General features: G+C 39.0%; 1 pseudogene; it reads left to right on the top strand.

Moving 5' to 3' along the window:
• The first annotated feature begins 103 nt into the window (after positions 1 to 103).
• On the top strand, positions 104 to 9,345 carry LOC148852698 (rhodanese-like domain-containing protein 4, chloroplastic; annotated as a pseudogene).
• The last annotated feature ends 1,098 nt before the right edge of the window (positions 9,346 to 10,443 follow it).

Genomic DNA, 10,443 nt, shown 5'->3' with positions numbered 1-10,443 from the left:
TGTCACATTCTGTCCATGTGACATCACCTGATAAATATATTTTTAAAATTTATAAAATACCCTTTCATACAAATTACCTAAATCCATTCTATCTCCATTTCAAATGGTTGGTCCTATTGTAATCATTGAATGGTTAAAAAGAATGAACACGTATGATTAGAAACCATAAGTTTTGATGAACTGAGTATATATATCATGTTGATGTGGGTGGTCTTGTTGACATCGTTGTTGGCTTTGCAACAGAGAACCCTGTGATCATGGTTGGCAGAGCCACCATTTTAGCGCTTCCATTAGTTTTGTTTCGAGTTTTAAAAAAGCCTAAACCATGGGGTGTTGAGTCTGCAAAGAATGCTTATGCAAAATTAGCCGATGATGTTGATGCTCAATTGCTTGATATAAGAGAAGCGATGGAGTTTAGGGAAGTGGGTAGTCTAGATATTAATTAAGGGGTTGAAGAAGAAGGTTGTGTCCTCGAAGAAGACTATCTTTGAAGTTCAAGGAACCAGAAAATACCACATTGTTCATTTTAGACAAGTTGATGGGAACTCTGAGTTGGTTCCAGAATTAATCACTGCAAATGGCTAAATAGTGGTCTACCATGGAGCCCCAAAGAGAGCACTCAGTTTTGATTTTGGCATTTTGATAGATGCTATTTAGTGGTGCATTTGGAGAAGGTTTTGATGGTTTGCCTGTTACACTTGGAATAGCAGAAATAACTGGTTTAGGTTTATTGGCATTTTCAGAGATAGAAACAATACTCCGACTTCTCGGTTCAGCTATACTTGCTCAATTTGTCAGCAAAAACTATTATTTGCAGAAGACAGAAAGGTAACATTAAAACAAGTCAATGAGTTCTTGAACACCAAGGTTGCTCTCAAGGAGCTCACTGATGAAATAAAGAGCACCTGATATGAAGAAGGTTGAAGCTGTTCCAGAGTTAAATACTGAGCCAAAATTAGAAAAACCTACAAAACCTAGTCAAGAGGTCAATTCAATACCCCAAACAGATGTATATATATATCTGAAAATGCCAATATATATATATATATATATATATATATATATATATATATATATATATATATATATTTCTGCAATGTGCAATGGTCTAACCTAGAAATACCAGAAGCTAACGATTGAGAATCGAACAGTTTCATTACGCAAACACAAATTTAGGAGCTCAAATCGTCTGTCCCTTAGGGACAGAATTTTTTCTATCCTAACGATTGAGAATCGAACACGTTCCTATGCCAGCACTTAACGGAGTTTGGATTTAACGTTAGGCTGGACTCAAAAAACATATCAAATGCATTTGATATTTTGATATCCTGCTTAAACTCTCAATCCCTTTCATTTATTCCTTCATCTCTAACCCATCTCTCTCACTTTCCCTCTCCCTTCTTCCTCCCCTCTCATATCTAGTTCCACCATTGCTACCAACTGCTAAAAACCATGCTCAACCTCCCTCCCTCCCTTCCTCTCTCTCTCTCTCTCTGTTTATCTTACAATCTAAGACCACTAATATTGGAGCCAATTGTTCCTTTTCCCCAACCTTTACAAGCGGCATTCATTTCAAGGTGTTCGTTCCTCTCTCTTTCTATCTCTAAAATTGCTTTTAGTTTGTATTACAAGAGATCAAGTGGATATTCCTTTTGGTGTGAGTGCAAGAAGTAGAACTATGTTTGGCTATTAATGGATCAAATTCGACTATATTTGTTGGAGATTTTGGGGCATTCTGGATAAAATATGATTGTGTATGTCTTTTGATATTAGTAGGGATTGTAATAGAGCTACTCATTAAGTAGCTCTAAATAAGCGTCTAATGGTGAATATTAGTACTTGCTTAATGGTTTTTGTTTGTTCACAAATTAAAAAAAAAAAAAATCACCAAGATTGAGTTGTGTTGAGTTTCCTGTTACACCCTAATCAAAATCAACATTCTTTGTTGTAACTAATCAATTCATTGGATTCTTTGGCATAGGAAGACAAAATATGCATTTGTACCATTTATAAAAATGAGGATGGTAACAATTTTCAGTCAAAAAGCCTAATTTTATTTTCCCTTTTTACCCTTTATGATTTTTGTTTTTCTAGTATTTAATTTAACTATCATGATTCATGAGGCCGTACGTTGTCCACCAAACTTTTCCCAATGATAAAAAATGAGAATGCAAACTCTTAAGATGGTTGAATCTTGATTTTACTTTCCATCTTTATCCTCAACAATTTTTGTTTTCCAATGTTCTTTTTTGATTGCTCAAGTATTTGATCTTATCGTAAATGGCCACGTACACTGTCCAATGGTGACCTTGTTGCTACCTACTATATTCATTTAACTCATTGCAACTATCCATAAATTATCATCAGTTACACACATGAGACATAAGGACCGCCAAATGGTGATTAGAGATCCCATGACCAATAATTTATCATTATTTATGTTTTTGCTGAAATCATATATCAATCAATTATTATATAAATTCACCCTAATATTTAGAATAAAAATTAAAATTCATGAACTTCACTTAGGACTAACATAGTACATGTGAAATCATCTAAACACCAAAACTTAAAAAGAATACAAAAGACACCTCTTATTGAATTAATATTACTTTTAGTTAGATAATAAGAATCCTATTATGGGCTTAATATTAATTTAGTACTAAAAAAATGAGAATGTTGCAATTGGTTTGGTAAAAAACCCTAATTTCACTTTCCAACTTTACCCTCAACCTTTTATTTTTTTCCCATTGTATATACTGCCATTGCAAAATAATTATGAGAAACATAAAATTGAAAAAATAATATAAACTACAAAAACAAATAAGGAAATAAATATAAAATTTGCAAAATAATATAGAAATTCATAGAAAGTTGTATATACCATACTAAAAAGATGAGAATGTTGCAATTGATTTGGTTGAAACACCCTATTTAAAGTAAGTGGTGTTTCACCAAACATTCATAAGTGCTTATTGGAATAAGCACTTGTTTTTAAGCACTTATTCAATAAGCGCTTATTTTCAAATAAGTGCTCCCAAACTTAGCCCAAGTGGGAGATGCTCCCAATGCAGGTCGGGATAGGGCTATCGGATCCAATTCAGATGCCTCTCTTCATCAAGTTTTTTATTACAATCCAAATGAAATCAGTGACAAATTTAGATTGTAATCAATCCAATTCTTGATGCAGATTAAAAAGAAAAAAGAGTGATTGACCTTAGCTGTTGCCCCACTCATTTATTTATAATATCAAAAAAATAAGATAGCAATTACATTAAAGCCCCTACTATTACATAAGCAAATAACTAATAAACTAACATTGCTAACAACAACTTAATTGCTAACAACAGCCTAACAACAAATATAAAGATAACTAATTAATAGCAGTAGTGGGGACCATAATAAATAAAATAATAGCACTAGTTATTGTTCTACATCTCTACACTCCCCCTCAAGATGGGAATAGATATTTATCATTCCCAACTTGCGTAAATCTACTTCCAACTTAGCCTTTGTAACTACCTTGGTGAAGAGATCATCAGCAAGATGCATATTAGAGGCAATATATGGAAGACACACTTCTTGTGAGGCAACTCTCTTTGGTAAAGTGTCAATCCACCTCAATATGTTTAGTTTTGTCATATTATACTGGATTGTGAGCAATGTTAATAGCAGCCGGGTTATCACAATATGGCATCAAGGGTTTCTTATAAGTAATTCCCAGTTCCTAAAACAAGGACCTCAACCACAACACTTCAGCCATACCATGTGCCATAGATTTGTATTTTGCTTTAGCACTGGAACATGCTACAACATTTTGTTTCTTACTCCTCCTCCAAGAGACAAGGTTGCCTCCTACAAAGGCATAATACCCAAAAGTAGACCTCCTATCATCAACACACCCCATCCAATCAACATCTTTGTAGACTTCTATCTTCATGTGACCATTATTTTGAAGAGTATGCCTCTGCCTGGACATCTCTTCAGGTAAGCAAGAATCCTCTCAACTGCAAGAAGATGAGTGGTTGTGGGAGAATGCATGTACTGGCTAACTACACTGATTGCATAAGAAATGTCTGGTCAGGTGAGGCACAGATAAAGCGGTTTCCCTACCAACCTCTGAAACATAACTTTGTCTTCAAGGGGCTCCCCACCTTCGGTTCTAATCTTATGGTTTTGTTCAATGGGTGTGTCAGTTGGTTTAACACCTAACTTTTTAGCTTCCTCCAAAAGATCAAAAACATGCTTCTTTTGAGAGAAAAATTCCATGTTTAGACCGAACTACTTCAATAGCCAATAAATAACATAGTTCTCCTAAGTCTTTGACTTCAAATTATTTGTGAAACAGTTATTTAAGAGTCAATCTCATGGGTATCACTCCCTATCACCACAATATCATCCATATAATTAGCAAGTAGAGTTAAGGAGGAATATGTTTTCTTAATGAAAAGAGTATGATCTGATTGGGCTTGGGCATAGCCAAATTTTCCAAGAGCTAGTCTAAACTTTCCAAACCATGCTCTTGGTGACTATTTCAATCCATATAAGGTTTTACTCAACCGGCAGACCTTTTTCCCTACTTTTATACTGTAGAATCTAAGAGGTAACTCCATGTATACCTCCTCTTGTAGATCACCATTGAGGAAGGCATTTTTAACATCCATTTGGAACAATGGCTATGAGAAATTTGCTACAATAGATAATAACACTCTAATAGTGTTCATCTTGGCTACCGATGTAAAAGTCTCCAAGTAGTCTATGCCATAAGTCTGTATAAACCCTTTTGCAACTAATCTAGCCTTATACCTCTCAATAGAGCCATCAACATTATGTTTTACTGTAAACACCCATCTACACCGAAGTAGATTCTTCCCTTTCGGCTGATCAACCAATTCCCATGTATTATTTTTGAGAAGAGCATCCATTTCTACTTCCATTGCATCCTTCCACTCTAGTATTGACAAGGATTCTTGCATTATCCTATGAATGGGAGTGGCAGAGATAGATGCCAAAAAGGACTTATAGGATGCTGACAAATGGTCATAAGTTAGATACTGAGAAATACAATGTGCTGAAGATAATGTGCAATGGAATTTCCCTTTCCATATAGCAATTGGAAGATCAAGATCATCCAAAGGAGGTGAAGGCTTAGTAATGGGAGGCATCTCATTAGGCTCAGTGATGTGAGGTATCTCATCTGTAGTAGGATGTGAGGGAGCTATGGTACTTAGATCTGAAGCCACAGAGGAAACTAGAATTGGCCTGGATTGCTGAGGGTCGAAATCAACCTGTCTCCACCACCTACGAAACACCCTCAACTCCCTACACTTTTGATAATCCTCCTCATTACACTCCCCTTCAGTAATTGGGACAGGCAAAGGAATTTATGATGTGGGTAAAACCATCTCACTACTCTCTCCCTAAGAAGAAACTCAGCGATAGTAGGGAACATCCTCTAAGAAAGTCACATCCATAGAAACAAACCATTTCCCAGAAGTAAGTTCATAACAGCAATATCCCTTTTGATTTTGTGCATACCCAAGAAATATGTATTTGGAAGCTTTAGGGTCAAACTTAGAACGATGAGGTCCAAGAATCTGAATAAAATAAATACATCCAAAGGTTTTAAGTGGAATAATGAACAAGTCTTTATCAAGATATAAGAGGTTGAATGGAATTTTCATGTCTAGGACCCAAGAAGGAATCTTGTTGATGATACATGGCTGTATGGATAGCATCCCCCAGAAACGTATAGGAACATTAGAGTTTAGCATGATGCTTCTAGCAACCTCTAATATATGCCTATTCTTTCTCTTAGTAACTCCATTTTACTAAGGTGTGCGGGGACAAGTTCTCTGATGAATAATCCCATGGTCAAGGAAATATGAGGTTAAGGGTTTTGCAAAATACTCTTTTGCATTATCTGATCTGAAAACTTTGATTTTGACTCTGAATTGGGTTAGGACCATTGATGGAAGTTCCGAGTCAAAGTGTCTAGAGATGTGTCTCTTGTGCTGGAAGAGGATGCACCATCAGTAGTAATAGCCACATTGACATTCCCCCCCTTTCCTTGTCACCCCCAAATTTTGGTTTTACAGCTATTAGGGCTGATTCCATAGGCTAAAACTACAATATAACCTTCCTCCAACTTTTCTCACTATGCACTAAAGAATAGACTTGAGATATGTCACACTCTCCCATGTGAGAAATTGTTGTCTCACAATATCATACTTTGAATTCAGACCAGCTAGGAATTCAAAAACTCTATTGGTTTCAACTTGTTTTCTATAGGTTTGTGTATCCTTTTGATTTTCTCACTCAATAGTTTCTAAATGATCAATTTCATGCCATAAGGATTTCAAAGTGGAAAAGTAAATTGAAACAGGCTTCTCTACTTTTTTGAGATTATTTACTTCACATTTTAATTCATAGGCCCTACCAACATTGAGACGATGAGAGTAGGTTTCCTTCATCACTTCCCAAATTTCCTTAGTTATTTTTGCTCACAAATAATTGCGGCTAATATGAGGCTGCATAAAGCTACACATCCAAGTCATGACCAAATAGTTCTCTTGAACCCATTTGGCATATGAAGGGTCTTCCTTGGCTGGTGTCTTTACATCTCCATTCACATAACCTAACTTCCCTCTGCCCCCAATCGCCATCATGGCTGACTGAGCCCATTCCAAGTAATTAGAACCATCAAATTTAATAGTAGTGATCTGAAAATTGTTTTCTCCCATGTTTCCAGCCCATGAAACACCTTCCTCTTGAGTCTTAAACTCAACTCCTACCATTTCTATAATAGGTTTATCAAGAGAAACCAGTTCTCAGCAAAGGGATTCCCCCCAAAAAAAGGTTCTTACCCCCAAAAAACACGTTTGGAAGCTAAAACAAGTCTAGAGAATTTGGAGAAATCTTTGTAAGAACAAAAAACAATTCTCAATTGCACCTTCCAAATAGATTTGTAGTCAAGTTTGGTCATAGGGTTAAGAACAAACCCTAGAAGAGTTAAGAACAAACCCTAGAAGAAACTCTGAGAAAATAAGGGAAAGCTTAGTCGCTCCTTCTAGATAAGTCCAACCTATATCTAACTGATGCCGATCTCAAGAAAAGATAAAAACTTACCTAGAAAACTCTGAGCGCCACCTCCAATCTTGGTTTGAATCCTAATCTTGATCCTTTTAACCTTCTCTAATTCTTCCTGATTACCAAAACACTCTCCAAGCCTCTGAGCGCCACCTCCAATCTTGGTCTGAACCTCTTGGCAAGTGCCGCTTTTCCGACTCTATCTGGCGCTTCGTCACGTCATTTGCCGTCGTAGGTTCCACATGCCTTCAAGCATGTATGGGCCTCGCCGTGGGCTCGACCTGGGTTTCTCTTAATCTGGGTTACGTGTGGGCTTGTAAACCATTGGTCTGTCGGACACTCCGGTGGGCGTGGGTTCATCGCATGCTCGGGTAGGCTTGAGGCCCTCGGATGGGTTTGATCATGGTTTCTCTTGGTTCGGGCACCAAGTAGGCCTGACGGACCGCAAGCTTATCACTTTTTTGCGATATGTGTTATGGGTTCATCGTAGGGTTGGTGTGTTGTAGGTTCATTACAACATGGAGATTGACTGTGGGTTTCTGAATGAACGCAAAATACCTATTGTGTAACTTTGTGTTCGCAATGGTGATTTCTTGCATTATATAATTTATCCCCCTATATTTTGGCAATTTGCTTCCTGTTGGTGGTCAATGCTTATTTTATTATTGTGTTTTAGCCCCCCTAACCATCGACTGTAAGGGAATTGGCAAAAAACATTTGGAGCTATCTTTGTCGATCGCTTTTGTTCTACCCCTCTGTAAACCCGTGTACATTTTAGCCTTCTTGTCTATTAGTGGGAAGACAGGTAGTGGAGGATGTTGTGTATGGTTTTCGTTAGCTACTTTCCTTTCTCCGAGGGATGAGTTTGTTGACAACTTGTGAGTTTCGACCCCCTTGAGCTGCTGGTGGGAACATCTGCTTCACTATTAGTCTCTTCTGCCTTTTTGTTGTCAGCGGGGAGAAAAGGGGATGTCGCCATTTCAGGCTTGGTGTCATTAATGGTTTGGTGGAGGCAAAGCCCCCCTGTGTGATGATTACATTAGTCTTTGATGTTTGTTCATGTCGATGAAGGGGTGATTTGGCAGTTTGCTAGGATTCTGTGCGTGATGGGGTGGTCAAGAAAGCCTCTTTAGGGCTGACCACATGTCAACCATTGGTAGTGGCTCTTCATTTGTCATTCCATAATAAATTCAGGTCAGTCACACATGTGGGGTTATTTCAATATCCGATACGCGTACAATAGCGGTTATTGACATGGCGTCTCCTTTGAATTAATGCGCCATTTTGGTCCCACCTTTCTAAGGGTATATTCATAAGTTAACGCACATTGCTTTTTCACTAAGCAAGAGGTGTGCTTCTGTACTTGCACCTATTCATCTTCCTCAGTGCCATTCCTTCTTCCGGTGCATGGGAAGTATTTTATAAGGTGATTGTATCCTGCATCAAGGTCTTACTTTGCTTCCTTTGTCCCTCTGTTTTACCCCACTATCGTGTTTCCTCCTTTGCCTTTTATTTTTTATCTTGCTCTTGGCTTTTATCATGGCACCCCGTCAAAAGAAAGGGGAAAAGAAGATGGATTTTTAAAAGGAAGGGGACAAGAGGACAAACTGCCCTTTGTTTGATTTTGTAGGGAAGTGGACACAGTAGAGAGGAAGGGGACAAGAGGACGGATTCCCCTTTGTTTGATTTCATCAGGGAAGTGGACACAGAGCTACTATTGGAGAGGGAAGCGACTATAGCAGTTGAAGGGGAATGGGGCTCCGATGCCCGTGGCAAGGGGCGTGGAGGGCATATTCGATCCCATTTATGATGCCGCGTTGTTGTGCCTTTGTGGGCATTCAGGCCAGTCTATGTCCTATAAGGGTTAGGGGGATAGTTCAAAGTCCCCCAATAGCTATACCGCTTAGGTGGGGTACATCCTCGAGAATCCCGTGTATTGTTGGATGCTATAGGATTTTGGTTTACTTAGGTTCAGACTATTACATAGATCTTACTAGTAGGGAGGGAGTGAAGTATGTGGGTCATTTGCTGGAAAATTGGTGTTGTAGTACCCACACCTTTATTGGGGCATTTGGGGAATTTACCTTCACAGTGAAGGATGTGGCTGCCTTGTTAGCGTTGCCCATCGGAGGCACTGTACCTGCCCAGCATCTCCAGCATATTGGGTCCATTCCTACTGATCTTAAAGAGCTCTGCGATGAGCTTCTCAATGAAATTTTGGTTTACAATGCCCAGGTAGACCAGACCACCTCTTAGGGGAAGATGTCATTGGAACAGTGGCTAGAATTCTGGTTTGAGTCCCACGGTGGGAGGGATTTGATGGTGCACGGTGCAGATAGCCAGTTCCATCTTGCTGCCTTTATCTTGTGTGTTGCCTCCCGGTTCCTTCTTCTAGGCCTCCCCAACTATGGCTTGCACACGGTTTTAGTTCTGATTGTTGTTCTCACCACTAGTGGACACCAGTTGCCTTTGGCGTCAATGTTCTTGGGGTACCTCTATGAGCAGATGGATGATACCGTCCAACAAATAGTGGACCCGAATTGCAAACGACGTGTCAGTTACATTTATCTGCTGTTTATTTGGATGTTCATATGCAAGCATTTTAATCTCAATGTCACGCCACATCTTTTGCCAATGCGGGTCACCATCGCCACATTGAGTGGTGAAACTTATGAAGAGAAGGCATTTGAAGTACGTAGGGGGAAGCATTGGCTCGAAGCTGCCTGGCATAGAAATTTCAAGATGAATGAGATTAATATGAAGCTGACCTCCCTCGATGGGGTTACGTGGAGACTGTATACCCAGCCTGTGCGTCATGCTATGCCTTTTTGCGCCGGTATGTCCATTCTGGATGATGGTGATCAACAGTATGCCATGGATGTTCATAGTTCTGCTGCGGGTGTTGCACGACTAGTAACGTGGCCTGGTTGGGTGGCGTATCTCGATTGTACCGGTAAAGCGCAATTAGCTACCTACAATTGATAACTCTGTATTTTGATGCCTTAAGGGCATCATTTCAGGGGTATTTTAGGCCTTAGAATAATCAAAATGTGTCATTTTCCCAGTTAAATTCAATATTGTAACCTCTGAAGGTTCCTATGCAAATCCTGGGGAAAATTGGGGAAGTTTCAGGGCTGAAATGCAGTTTTTGGGAACCTGGTGTGAATTTCAACTGAGAGAGGGGGTGTTTTTGTGAAAAACTAAGCACAAGAGGGCACCTCCTATCTGCCAAACCTAGATAGGCGCCCTTCCTACTGTATTAATATATTCCCCTCTCCTTAGCAAACCCTACGGCACCTCCCCGCTCATTCTTTTCACCTCTAACAAACCCTAGCCGCCCTAGGCTATCAAATC

The sequence above is a fragment of the Nelumbo lutea genome, chromosome 5 (genome assembly GCF_056320005.1).
Source record: "Nelumbo lutea isolate HS-2025 chromosome 5, American lotus-T2T, whole genome shotgun sequence".
In the NCBI taxonomy this organism is placed as follows: Eukaryota; Viridiplantae; Streptophyta; class Magnoliopsida; order Proteales; family Nelumbonaceae; genus Nelumbo; species Nelumbo lutea.
The sequence above is the reverse complement of the archived record's forward strand: the minus strand, read 5'-3'. Positions and strand labels throughout refer to the sequence as shown.